Source organism: Cebus imitator, unplaced genomic scaffold, assembly GCF_001604975.1.
Source record: "Cebus imitator isolate Cc_AM_T3 unplaced genomic scaffold, Cebus_imitator-1.0 Scaffold65, whole genome shotgun sequence".
In the NCBI taxonomy this organism is placed as follows: Eukaryota; Metazoa; Chordata; class Mammalia; order Primates; family Cebidae; genus Cebus; species Cebus imitator.
The window spans coordinates 5759951-5775021 of NW_016107380.1; positions in this window are offsets into that span (position 1 = coordinate 5759951).

Consider the following 15071-nt stretch of genomic DNA (forward strand, 5'->3'; position numbering starts at 1 on the left):
CCCTCTACTGTGGAGGCTGCGCTGGGCATCGTGGATTAAGAGGTGAAGGCAGCATGCTTGCACTGTGGGGTTCACAGTGGAGTCTTTAATATAAGTGTCTGAACAATGGAGGTAGGAAATTGGGGGAACACAGTGAGGGGCTCACAGCCCCCCGAGGGTCATGGGAGACTTGTGAGTGATCAATAAGCCTTGAGTATCCAAAAAAGAGCACTTTTTAAAAATGAAAGCAACCGAGCTTTTGTTGACCTATAGAAAAATAAAATGGGAATAGAAAATATCCTGTTGCTAAAGAGATGATTGGACGGGTGTGGTAGCTGACATTCGTAATCCTAGTACTTTCGGAGGCTGAGATGAGAGGATTGCTTAAGGCCAGTGGTTTAAGACCAGCCTAGGTAACATAGTGAGATGCTGTCTATAAAATAAGTAAGTAAAAATTACCTGGGTGTGGTGACGCATACCTGTAGTCCCAGCTACTCAAGAGTGTGAGACAGGAGGATCCCCTGAGCCCAGAAATGTGAGGCTACCATGAGCTATGATCGCTCTCCTGCACTTCAACCTGGGTGACAGAGTAAGACCTTGTCTCTAACAAAACAAAAGAATAAGATGATTTTATTTGGGGGAGACTTTGAAAAGGTTATAGAATTTGTAGCTATATAGTTCAACTGGTGAGAGCAATGAATAATCCCCAAACGGTGTGATTTGTTTATAGGTGCCACAATAATAGCTATGGCTACATTACACTTGAAGCTAGACGTTTTAAAGTGGTAGAAGCTAAGGCAGAGACAAGGAACCTAGAAACCCTGTTAGCTAAGTAATAACTCTGGAAAAACATAGTATGGTATTGTAAGAAAAAATAACATAAATATGTATGGATGTGTTGGCCTTATTTTAGTTGGTAGAAATTCCACAGGTTTGTGTTTCTATAAATGGATTATACTTTGGAAATTGTGCTTGAAGTCATAAAGGGGAGAAGAGCACAAAAGAGCACAGAAAGGGACCTCAGCCAAAACTGGGACGAGGTTTGCAAGTCACTGTGGTTTGGCTTTCCCCAGGCCATCCTCAGTCCCTTCCTCCTTTCCCTCCTCCCAGGAGGCAAGCAGAACGGTCAGGCAGTCCCTTTCCCACCCTCCCTTGCAACTGAGGATGACCATTTCACCCATTTCTGCTAAACGAGGCATTAAGTAGATTTGCAGGAGGCCTTTTGGAAAAATTATTTTGCTTTCTAATGAAAAGGACAGAACGTTTCCCTTGCCCTTCATTCCAGCTTGAGACACTGAATTGAGGACAAAATCTTACAACCATGAAGCAAAATCAGAAGGACAAAAAACAACAACACTTTGAGGTTATTCAGCCCTCTAAAGAACCCCAGCTTGTGAACATGACCACTGAAAACGTGGGTTTTTCTGTAAATGCCAATAACAATTTCTTAATTCTTATAGAAGAACTAAGAAAGATGCCAACTGGTAGAAGCAAGATTTTTTTTTTTTTAAATCTCAATCCTGCCCCTCATCACACACATTCCTTTTCACCATTTCAGTTAAGGTGGATGGACATTCTATGACAGATCCAGAAAATATATGTGAATGTTGTATACAAGGAGATAAATAATCGATGTTTATTTTTTGTTTAGGTATGCGTAGGTTTTATTGAAGAAGAAAAGAATTGAGGAAGGAACTGGACAGTAGATAAGTAGATCACTGAGGAAGGTTATAGCCTGTCTGCCTATGATGTCTTCAGTAGTTGCCATCTTGTTGAGAGTTGCGATTGAATTAACGCCGTCTTTCGAGACCCACTTGCTCTGTCTGAGTAGGAGCATCTGAGCTGCATTCTTGATTTCCTACATTTTGTTTCATTTTTCTGTTGGAAGTGAGGCCTGGGTATTGATTGGTCTTCCCTGTACCTCTTCTTCTTTTTCTGTTTGCCTTCCTCTGCTTTGACCTCTTTCTTTCCCATCAATTTCTCCCTCAACGAGTGCCTCGCTGGCATCCCTACCTGCCCCTCACAGGGCTCCTCTCTGCCATGGCACTGCTTCTCCTCCTCGTGTGCCTGCCTGTTTCCTCGCCTGGCTTCTCTTGCACTTTCTCTCCTTTCCCTCCTTTCCCTTCTTTTTTGTCCTTCTCATTTTGTTGTGTTGTCCCTCCCTCACCCCTCCCCCTCTACTCCTTCCCTCCTTTCTTTAAATAAAAATAACAGGTAATAAACTATGAAATTACACCTTCTATTGAAAGTGCTCGTGATTTGTTAAGCAGAATACTGAGCAGAATCGGATGTACCAAAGATGGTGATGAAATGATTACAATCTCACGTTATCTGCTTCTCATAAACTGACACGATTTAACCTTCTTCTAATTTATTTTTTAAATTGTATTTATTTATTTATTTTGAAGCAGAGTCTCGCTTTGTCGCCAAGCTGGAGTGCAGTGGCGCGATCTCGGCTCACTGCAATCTCTGCCTCCTGGGTTCAAGCAACTTCCCTGCCTCAGCCTCCCGAGTAGCTGGGACCACAGGCATGCACCACCATGTCCGGCTACTAATTTTTTGTATTTTTAGTAGAGACGGGCTTTCACCAAGTTGGCTAGGATGGTCTCGATCTCCTGACCTTTCCCGCTTTGGCCTCCCAAAGTGCTGGGATTACAGGCGTGAGCCACCGTGCCCAACCTCTTCTTCTACTTTAAAACCACAAAAAGGAAAGAGACTTTCACTCCTGCTTCATGGGTCTCCTCTCTTCCACTCAGTTCCTTTCTTTATCCAGCCTGTTTGTCTTTGGAGAGGTCATTTTGATCATCTAGACTGGTAGACTGTGGAATCCACATTAAAGCACCCATCAACTATCAGAGGTGATGCTTTAGGCAAATGAAACTGAATCTCAGGGAAAAGGCTAAGACATGGATATTTTTTAAAAATTCCCTAAGTGAATACATTTGTAGCCACATTTATGAGAACCAGTATTCTACAACATGCATTCTCAAAATAATGCTGCCCATTACAATTGTGTAAGTTAAAGTTGGGCCGAGGATATAAGGAAACCCCACGTTGATTTGAGAATGAGGCAGAAAAAAACCTTCCTCATAAGGGTATCAGGACTTCCCAAAAGGGTAAGAGGGGGCTGAGATGACAATGTGTAGGCGCTGCCCACGTTCAGGGGTATGCCCGAAGTTAAAATTATTTCCAAAAACCCCTACGTGACCACAGACAGCGCTGAGCCTGTCACGCTTATATTTAGAAACAAAGCAGTACACACATGAAGAAATTCTATCAGACATAATACAATTAAAATAAATAGCTTATCTCTACCCTATTAAAAAAAAGGAAAATAAAGTTTTATACACTAGTCATCTTGTTGAAAAGTACCCAGAAAATAAATACACTAAAAAAAAAAAAAAAACAAAAAAAAAAAACAAAAAAACTCAGTGGGAGCTAGCACAGCGATTTCTAGGGTGGGTAATTTTGCAAAGTTTTCCTAGGTAGTTTTAGTGAAAGTTTTAGGAAGTTTTTGGTTCCATATAATGATTCAAGTTTAGAATCCTAGGGTGTGTGTATGTGTGTGTGTGTGTGTGTGTGTTTGTGTGTGTTTCTGAGAGAGAAAGAGAGAGACAGAGATTATGATTACAGAATGGATCAGACACACAACTGGCGAAAGTCCATATTGGAACAAAATGCCTGGAAGCCAGTTTGGCAACATTATTTTAAAAATGTAAAATTTTGCATTCCACTTCCAGAAACTTACTCTGAGGGACTCACCATAGGATGATAGAAAGTCATAACTCTTTATAATAACAAAACGGTGAATACAGTACATATGCAATAAAATGAATTAATTATAATACATACAATGAAATATACAATGCATTCATCAGAAATAATGTGGCAGTAGGATTTTCTGTAACGTCAAAAAAATGGTTACATGTATCGTTTGTGAAAAATATTATGTTGCATAATTGCCTGTACAATATGACCTGTTTGTGTTAAAAATAGTGTATTTATTATTAGAAAAAAGCCAAAATGAGTATAATATCAAAACATTTATAGTAGTTATTCACCAGAAGCAAAATCCTTGAAAATAAGAAATAAGTAGTGCATTTAGATCACAATATAAGTAATTTTCAAATATGTTGTTGAATTCTGAGCATTGTGATTTTCTTATTATTTCTATTCTCTAAGTTTTCTACAACGAATAAATATTACTTAAATGAGAAAACAGAAATGTATATATATAGACAGAAAAATGAAATAAATATATAAAAATAAAATTGATTTTTAAGTGGTAAAATGGCAGAATAATGATTTTTTAAATCTTTAATGTATCTTTAAACACACACACACACATACACAAATCTTGAAAGTCACTCTTCAGATGGTACAATTGTGTTTATGAAGAACCCAGAAGAATCTATAGATATTAAAATACAAATATTTACATAAAAGTCAATTGTATTTTTATATAACAGCAAACACAGTAAGAAAAAGACACTAGCCTATAATCTCAGATACCCGGGAGGCTGAGGCAGGAGGATGGCTTGAGGTCAGAGGTTGGACTTGATTAACATGGTGAGACTATCTCTTAAAAAAGACAAAGGAAATAAAAATAAACAACAACAAAAAATTTTTTAAAGGCAGCAGTCATGAAAACATACAAGTTAGAAAAGGAAACCAAATTGAAAAAAAAAGAAGGAAAATAGTTACAAAAGCAATTAAAAACATAAAATACATAGAAAAACCTTTTTCAAGAGACGAGCAAGAATGTTGTGGAGAATGTGGTAATATTTTAATTATGGAGCCCACGTGGTCTGGTTTCAGACTGTGTGGCTCCCCTGAATTCACAGAAAAAAATAAAATCAAATTCCTGCCTATTCTTACCATATCCCCAAATCAATTTCAGAGATATTAAACACTTAAATATGAAAAACAAAACAAAACAGTTTAGATAAATAACACCTCTAGAAAGAAAAAGATTTCTTAAATAAGGTTTTTACTCATAAAGGAAAAAAATTAAAATGTGACTGTGTTAAACTTAAAACTTTCTCTGAAGGGTCAGCTGAAAATTTTGGGAAGATATTTGCAACATATATGTCTAACAAAAAAAGTAATAAAAATATATAAAGGCAGCCTACAAATTAATAAGAAAATGAGTGGCAAACAGAACAGTAGAGAAACAAAGGGAAAATTTTTTTCAAAATATAAACAAAATTGACATGATTATGTAAGATTGAAATTCACACACCCTTCAGTATGCCAGTTTTACTCCTGGATATACGCCCAAAAGAAATTTTAGCATATGTGTACCAGGAGACTTGGACAAGAATATCCATTTGTAACAGCAAAAACCTGAAGCAACACAGATCAGACAAATAATGGGATAATGGGTAAATAAATGTGGTATATTCATACAGTTGAATATTATATAGCAGTGAAGATTAAGAACTACATATTACACTCATCAACATAGGTGGTACTGAATGATAAGAGCATGTTACAAAAGAATAATTACATGAAGTTCAAAACCAAGCAAAATCAAATAGTACATTGTTTAGCGATAAATGCCTATGTGGTAAAACTAAAAAGAAAAAAGAAGAAATGATAAACTCGGTGTTTTTTTTTTTTTTTTTTTTTTTTCTCAAGAAGCCTCCTTTCTAACGGGGAAGGTGGCTCACTCACATGCACTCAATCATTTCCCTGGATTGAGGAAGATGAATAGTTTGGGGGAAAGTTACATGAGGCTTTAGAGGTATTGCTAATGTCTGATTTCTTAAGCTCAGTGGTGGGTATGCAAGTATGCATTTTATTATTATTCTTAGACTTAGGTTACTTAGGTTATAAATATGCTTTTTGTATTATTTATTTACAGTTTTTCATTAAAGAATAGAAACATTGAAAATGAGGGAAAACCTTATCAGAACCAGTTTGAGCAGTCTACAACTTTCTCTTAGAGACAGCATAGCATGGGTTTGTGAGATACAGAGTTAGGATTTTTAAACATGACTGTGTCACACTTCTAAGACCCATTTTTCTCGTTTGTCAAATGGGGATAATACTTAACTCATAATGTATTGTTAGGATGAAATTTCATCATATGTATTTTTTATAAACCCTAGATTATGGATGGTCATATATTAAGCATGTAATACATACGGGTCATTGTTATTTTTATTAAAATATTACATTACAAAAGTGAAGAGTTCCTTAAAAATAAACAGAAATGGGAATTATAATTGGTTGTTTGAAATTAAATACATTGAGGTTATATTAAATGAATGCTATGTTATTTATAATATTGCTCTCAAATGTGAGGAGTATGTTTTATTCAAAGGACTAAAAATAATTGCTGTACATCATCTAAACTTTCTCACATTTTGCATGGGACATTTACACATCATGTGTATTTTGTTTATCGCATCAGGCTTGATTACTAAGAATTACGATGGCGCTTCAGAGAACAGGCATTGAAGATCATTCCTATTAAAGTTCACCTTCCATCAAAAGAAGATAAAGGAGAAAAGTAGATAAAGTTCAAAGAGGAGATTTAAAGTGACAGGTCTGAGCAGAAAAGGCCAAGAAGTGACACTTCAAATTACCCAAGGACCTAGAGACGGGCAGAGCCCCGGCTCCTCTGAAGGTCAGGGTTTTATATGGGCACACCATCTGGATGACTTCATTTAATGAAATTACATCAAAGCGTGTTGGTTTTACAACCTAGAGAGGTGGGCTTGGGGTAGCTTCCATTGAAAAGTCAAATTACTTCACAGAAAAACAAAACAAAACAAAAAGAAAAGGTTAGTTGCTAAAACTTTTGAACCAAAAGGAAAAGACAGAATTTCCTCCAATCACAAGAAACCAAGAAAAATATCACATTTCCTGGCTGCCCACTCAATTCACCACCCCTCGCCCAGTCCCCTTTAGCAACAGAGAAAGAAATCACAGTAGTGAATTAATAAAGCAGTGAGCCAGACTTTCCTTCCTCGTGTGATTCAGCCCCGCAGCTGGGGTGGCGGGGGGGCGAGTAAGAAGCAAGTTCTTTAACACTGAGCGTTCTGGACTGGCTTTCAGTATTAGACATCCGGAGTTTTTGAAAATTAACACTGGAACAAAGTGACTATCATACTCCATGTCCCCTTCACCCGCCCTCAGTCAAAACTTTATTTTAAAGTTTCTTTGGGGCTGATTAAAAAAACAAAACAACAGCAACAACAGCAAAAAACCTAATGGGAAACACTATCTAGACATGGAGAAATCAAACCAATACTAAAGCATGCTGTAGTAACTACCACTACCTATGATTGATTTTAGTATAGGAAAAATATGTTTTACCATAAATGACACTCCTTAAACTCCGTAACCAGCCTCCTTCCTCTCTCTTTCCAGCATATCTAGTTAATCATACATGACTGCAGCAAGGTGATGCAATAGTTTCAGTGTAACTGCCTTATCTAGGCATGGAATGAGAAGACCTGTGTGATTGTGGAGCTATAGACACTCACAGCGTGGCCCCTTGAGCATAACAATCGTGGTGAGAGTTTTTCCACTGAGCCTTGCAGGGATATCTGTGGCACCTGCACCTTCTGTGATGTGCCACCTGGAAACCCAGAGACCAGATAGGACTCCAGGGGACTGTGCTGACTTTCTTGCCCTGTGCTTACACTTCTGAGATAAGGATCTAAGAATAAATTCAATTTCTGGTAACCTCACTTGCTTTGTGGGTTGTCAAAACCTGAAAAGACCTACCTAAAACAATCTGCATATCCAAAAGTACTCCTCTTAACCGCTGGTGGCATTGACGACTATGAGATGCCCCATTGACAAGGAGATGCCCTCCTGTTGTTGAGTCCCCCAATGACATTCTCAGGATGATGTCTGTTGGAGACACACTTCTAGTAGGTGAAATTCACACTAACAGGCAGGGTGAACTCTTCCAGACCACCAGAGAAAAAGCAACACTTCATGGAAAACTTTGCCAGTACGAGTGTAAAAAGAACTACCTAGGGCCAGGCGTGGTGACTCATGCCAACACTTTGGAAGGCCGAGGCGGGCTGATTGCTTGAGCTCAGGAGTTCAAGACCAGCCTGGAAAACATGGCAAAAATATCTATAGATAGATAGATAGATAGATAGATAGGTGATCAATAGATAGATGGATAGGTAGATAAAAAATTGTTTTAAGCCAACTACCAGGGTTGATTATCTCCCCGAGCAGAGAATGAGTGAATCCTCAAAGCATAATTCTCTGTGAAATTCACCTTTATCATTCTCTAGCACATAATAGAGCATTCTAGAAAGTGCCCAGAAGCTTCTCTCTCACCCAGGAATAAAGAACCCCAGATGTGAGCCAGGGCTAAAAGGTGCCTGGACAGCTGCCCTCTGAGGAGGAGAGGTTGGGCCTTGGTGCCCAGAGCAATAGTGAGTAGTCATCTTATCTTCTACCTCCTCCATGGAATCGCTACATTGGATTTTGACATCACAAGCCACTATGATCCTATCCATTATATGCATTTCACAGAAGCACAGTGTGAAATACTTGAATACAGATTCTGTCTTCTAGTTACAAGTGTGTTCTCACTGTTAAAAAAGAAAATTGGCCTCAACCATTTCTTAACAATGCTGACATTTACTTCAAGAAGAAAAGTGTGGGATTTAACCTGTGAGAATTTTATTCTTCCACACTGCCCTTCAAGGAACTAGGGTAAATGGACAAATAGTTCTTATAATTTAATACTGCTTTTTAAAAATAGATACTGTATTGAATTTTTTTGCTAATTATATTAATAACTTCAAAGCCTTTTATGGAGGTTGTTTGCTGGAAACAGAAGGTATTTTTATTTCACTGAAAAACATGATGAGAGTTGGGTTTAAAATTTTGGAGGAAGGACCTGGATGTAGTTGTTTAACAAATTTGTCCACATGTTCTTTTAAGATATCATATTTGGTCTTGTTTAAGGAATTCTTTTCTATCTTCAAGTCAGAAAAATATTCACCCATATATATTCTTCTCATAAGGTTTTGATTTTGACATATAAATTACTTATCCTGTCTACAATTGATTTTTGAGCATACTAAGAGCTAGGACTCCAAATTCAATTTTATCTATATTTATAATCAGTTTTCCAACTGTACTTTTTAAAGATTCCCTCCTTTCTCTATTGCTCAGCTATATTACCCCCATCATGTGACAAATTTCCATGTATTTGTCATATGTATAAATGTGTCATATGAAGTGATAATCTCACTAGTGAGCAAGGAAATTCAAATCAAGACTGTTGAGATGTCATCTACACACTGTTAACTGGCCTTTCTATTCAATTCCACTGAAAATTTGTCTATTCTTATGCCAATACAAAACTATTATTTGTGATAAATTGTTCTTGTAGGATGAAAATAGCTAACTCTTAGTGTATTGTCTTTCTAAACACAGTAAGATTTGGTTTTCCAAGAGTTTATTTCTTTTATGTTGAGAAAAAAAAAAACCTGATGGCTGATTTGGGCCTGTATATACATTAATGGCCAAGTTGGGGCTGCAATTTTCCTTTCCCATTCCATTCTTGTCAAATTTTGGTAGCAAGGTCATACTGAATTCATAGAATGAGCTGTGGAGTATTTCTTCTTTCTCTATGAATTATAGGAATACTATAAGAGATAGGTTTTAAGAAAGTCTTTTTAAAAAGATTACAAAAGTCATGTAAACTTATTGTCAGGAATTGTAAAAACACCCAATATTAGAAAGAACACAACAGAAGCAATTTATAGGCATTACCATCCAGAAAGGACTGTTAAATGTATTTGGCATATTTCCTTGTAGATCTTTTTGTCAGTCTCTGCGAGACATGTCCAATTTCCTCTTTATCTACATCTGTATACACATACATAAGCACACACAGAATTCTGACCATTGTAGTGTATATTATCTACCAACTCTTTCATTATTAGAATTTCCCATGCCAGTAAATATTCTTTAAAAACAGAAATTTTAGTACCTATTAAGCTGATATTAAAACAAATCCAAATTAAACTCCCTTTGCATCCCACATAAATATTTTTATTTTTAGGTGAATAATGTTTAAAAACTCAGTAAAGAATATATTAATACACATTTTCATTTCCTGTTAAGCTTGCCACCTTTATTCTTAGCTCCATCCTCGTCCTGATGCAGCTAGCCTGACCAAGGCTTGAAGCACATCAGGCGCTCTAACCCTACTCCTAGGTACAGTCTTGAATTTGCACCGGATCCAAGGCCATTGTGTCTGGGCTGAGCTCCAACATCTTTGAGCCCCCTGAGCTGCATCCTTTATATTCCTCCTGACCCTCACTGAGCTTACTCTGTCCATGTCAGGCAGCTTGCCCTGATTAACACTGAAACCCCTATCTGGGCCTGGAGCCAGGTCATGAACTGCACCCAGCTTCTCTGGGGCCTTGCCGACATGGTTTCTTATTGCCAGATATGTGTTCGTTTATTCTGTTTGTCAGTAGGTCAAGTCAATAAAAATATATTGATTGCCTACTCCGTGCCAAGCTACTATGTGGGGGATATTTCTGTGTGGACTTTGATTTGCTGTTGAGATCTCAGTCAACCCTGCCAAATGCCTGATTCTGAAATTCACCATTGGCTGGACAGTCTGTTTTGCCCCAAAATGGACATCTTAGATACTGATATCATGGCAAGCTTACTATATCCCTTTTGACACCATAACTTGAAAATCTAGCTATTCATCTCAGGTCCCAGTTCTACAGACAGGTTAGTCCCCAGTAATTCTGGCTCCTTTTCCTGTCCTCATGTCTCCATCACCAAGATCCTGCAGACTTTCCAGATCAGCCTTCTTTGATTCTGACCTTTATAACATTTATGATTTACAAAAATGTCTTCATATGTATTTTCCCATTCTAGTATTGAATCTTAAAATAACTCTTTGAGGGAGGAGGGGAGACTTGTTAAATTTCTGTTTCACTAAAGAGGAAGCTGTCTTTAAGAAGCCTAATGATGTATTTACGTTTAATAAATGATCTCTTTAGGACTTGAACTCAGACCTTATCTCTCATTTTAGTGTTCTTTACCCTGGGGGCTGAGGTGGCTAAACTTCACTTTGAACAGACCAGATAATTCAGGAAGCAGCCAACGCTTTGGTGTGAAAGATTAATGTGTTAGATCTGCAAGGATGACATTTTAACTCCTAAAAAATTACTCAAAACACATAAATATTAGATACTGTGTAGTTAGAAGGATAAAAATCAGTAGACGTAGGGCCAGGCAAGGTGACTCACGCCTATAATCCCAGCACTTTGGGAGGACAAGGTAGGCAGATCACTTGAGGTCAGGCGTTTGAGACCATACTGACCAATATAGTGAAACCCTGTCTGTATCCAAAATACAAAATACAGAAATTAGCTGGCCATGGTGGTACATGCCTGTAATCTCAGCTACTTGGGAGACTGAGACAGGAGAATTGCTTGAACCCAGGAGGCAGTGGTTACAGTGAGCTGAGATTGTACCACCACATTCCAGCCTGGGCGATAGAGTGGGACTCAGTCTCAAGAAAAAAAAAATCAGTAGATGGAAAGGACCTTTGAGCAACGTGAGAATATGGTTCTTAGCTAGGCATAGACCTATCAAAAGGAAAGCTCTGTATAGCATCTTTTTAAAAAAATAATTTAATTTTTATATTGAAACATAATTGTACATATGTATGTGATACATGTGATATTTTGATACAGGTATATGCTGTGTAGTGATCCAGTCAGAATAAATAGGATATCTGTGGCCTCAAATAGTTGTCATTTCTTTGTGCTAGGAACATTGCAAATCTCTTCTAGCTATTTCGGAATATACATCCCATAGCCTTTCTACAGACTGAAAGTTGACTTGGCTACTTGAGAGTAGAGGAGTCATCCATCCCAATATACATAGTACATGGCAGTGTTGGTTGCCACCACCTTCAAGTGCGCTTCCCGGCTCCCCTTTCTCTGTTGGGGCTGAAAGCCTGGAAGCATTTCCTGACCTGTGCTTCTAGCAGAGTTCTTGTTTAGAGCTCACCTCTGAGAAAACCTCACCAGAGATTTGGAAAGCAAAGGAAAAGGAGAACCCATTATCCTCTGGTGACAGCTGCAGGTAGTGGATGTAGGGAGAAAGAAATGTCATTCAATGTAATTTCTGAATTTTCATACTTTTGGAAATCATCAGCAGTTTCTCCTGAGCTTCTCTTGCCCAGCACGTCTATCAGTTATCTTAGCATCAAGTTTCCTATTAAAAATCCTGTCCTGCTTAGCATTTCTAATGTGGTGTTGTTTTCCTCCGGTCCAATTTCAACTGATTATCATATTGTCTCCCATGATTTTGTCATTTTTACATTTATTTTTTAAATTTAATTGAATTTTATTATTATACTTTTTGAGACAGAGTCTGGCTGTGTCGCCTAGGCTGGAGTGCAGTGGCACAATCTTGGCTTACTGCAGCCTCTGCCTCTCAGGTTCAGGTAGTTCTGGTGCCTCAGCCTCCCGAGTAGCTGGGATTACAGGCCTGCTCCACCACACCTGGGTAATTTTTGTATTCTTTGTAGAGATGGGGTTTTGCCCATGTTGGTCAGGCTGGTCTCGAACTCCTAATCTCATGTGCTTCTCCCGCCTCGGCCTCCTCCCAAATTGCCAATATTACAGGTGTGAGCCACGGCACCCAGCTACATTTACTTTTGTTTCTCTGGATGGGAGCTCTTCAAGGCATGGATGTGTCCTATTTATTTTGCAACTCCAATGCTTTCAATATAAGAGGCATTCAATAAATGTTGTTACAAGGGAACATGAAAAATAAATTTGAGGAGGAGGATGAGATATTTTGGAGCAAACAAAGAATCAAATATCCCAAGTAAGGGGAAAAAAAAATCTTCAAAATGTCACTATTTAATTCTAGAGTTGTTTTGTATAGTCAACCAGCTATTAGCATTTAGGGCACTACCTTGATGAAGAAATCCTATGCAAAAACCTCTTCTTTATAGAAAAGTTGGATTTCTAAAAAAAAATTACAAAGTATTTGTACATCATGCAAATTCAGATTGGCATGCTTCATTAATGTTTGATTGAAAGGTTACATGCCTTCTAATTGAGGTATATGAGTGGTGATCGCCACAAGAGAAATTACTCATATTTAAATATTTTTTCAGCCTGTGGTTGGAGGCACAGAGGGCACACACTGGGCAAAACATGAATTCTGATCCCTAACGAACATCTTACATCTCATACATCGTCTCAACATTTACTTTTAGAGAAAGTCATACTGTGTCAGACATAGGGTTAAGCATTTGAGACACAGAAAAACAAAGTTCCTATACTTTAAGAAATTCACCTATATGATAAACCTTAACCAGTGATTACAAAATTGTGACAGAAAGTACACAGGTTTCAAGGAAATACCTAGGAAAAGCAGCTAAATCAGTTTGGAGAATGTGAGACTACGTGCCTCTTGGGTTAAAGGACCCTGGAGCTGAGTTATGAAGGCTGCACAGGGACTGACTAGGGAATAAAGGTGGTGCAGGTGGCGGGAATGGCAGAAGCAGGTTCTGAGTTGAGGACTCAGGTCATTCCTAGATTCTCGGTGGGTATGAATGGAGGCAGAGAGCCATGGGCCCACATGTCACCAAAAAGCCTTGTGAGCCACGTGAAGGAACTCGGACTTTGGAAATCTATCGAGGGCCATTAAAAACCAGTCCTATGGTCAGTGGAATTCTGCTCAGAGCTTAGAGACCTGGACTTCATTTAAGTCTTTGTCTCTGAAATCCTTCTGTTCTAGGGTGTTCCATGGGCCCCAGGAGTTCTCTGTAATTAGGGTGTTCTTCATAATTAGATGGATATTTAAAAAGATCCCACTGGCTGCACTTTGGGAGGTGGCTTGGGGGGCTTATGACTGAGAGTAAGAGGACTAGTTACAGATCTTTTGGGGTGGTCCAGGTGAGGTGAGGTGAGGTGAGGACTGATGTGGTGTGCGGGTGATGGTGTGCTAGACAGATTTAACAGGTTCCAAATCAACACTCTCTACCCTTCTCTTTTTTTGGTTAAAATATTTTCATTAAATTTTTTCTGCACATTTTTTTATTTATAGTACATAATTAATAATCTTCTGTTTACTGATGGCTTGGGATAGATGCATGCTATATTATTACCACATCTGTGAACAAATTTTCTGACAATCAGGTATTATCCTTCACATATTTTTAGATTTGAAGAGACATTCATGTGTTTTGTTCAGACATGAAATGTCAAGCTGTTCTTTTCTTAAAAATACAAAATCCTACATAGATAACAAAAGAAACATAAAGTTGGTTTAAGCAATATGTTTCTAAACTCTGTGGTTGAATAATCACAGTACATTTCTACAGTTTTGCTGCCTCTGAGATCTGTGTAGCTTGTGCTGGGCCAGTGGGGACAAACCTCTTGTGGACCAGAAACCTCTGTGTCAACAATTTCCTCTCTACTCTTTGAAACTACTCTTTTCTTTTCACTGTAAAAAAAGAAAAAAAAAAAGAAAAAGACTGCTCCCTTTTAATACCTGTGATAACTGTTCTTACTTTAAAGTACCTAGTTTAAAAGCCACAAACTTGGTTATGTCTTTAAGCCCTCAAGAAGGGATAAAACTGCCACCAGACTTTTCAGTGTTCTAAACTTAAAGTCCTTTTAAAGTTTAAGTTTTCTAAAGTTGGTCATGAAAAGTGTTGAGTACTAGCTACTTCTTATTTTCTGACTCATTATTCTACTGGAAAATCTATAAAATTGGAATTCACAGAGAAGCAAATTTGGGAAACTAGTGCAGTATCCAACCAATATGTTAATATTTCACCTTCATGAAACCGTTGGTGTGAAGGGGCATGGAACAGCCGGGACATGGAGGATTTCACCGGCAAGTGTTTGAATGAAGTCCAGGGCCCTAAAACCAGAGCAGAAGTTCACTGAATCATAGGACTGGGAAGATGATAGAACACTCAGGTAAGTAGATAAGTGCTGTTTTAAAGGCAGGGAGTAGGTGGATGGGACAGTGCAAGAGAGATTTATTCTACTTCTTTTCTTAGTCATTTCATATTAGGAATCCAAGGGTTTTTTTTTTTTTTT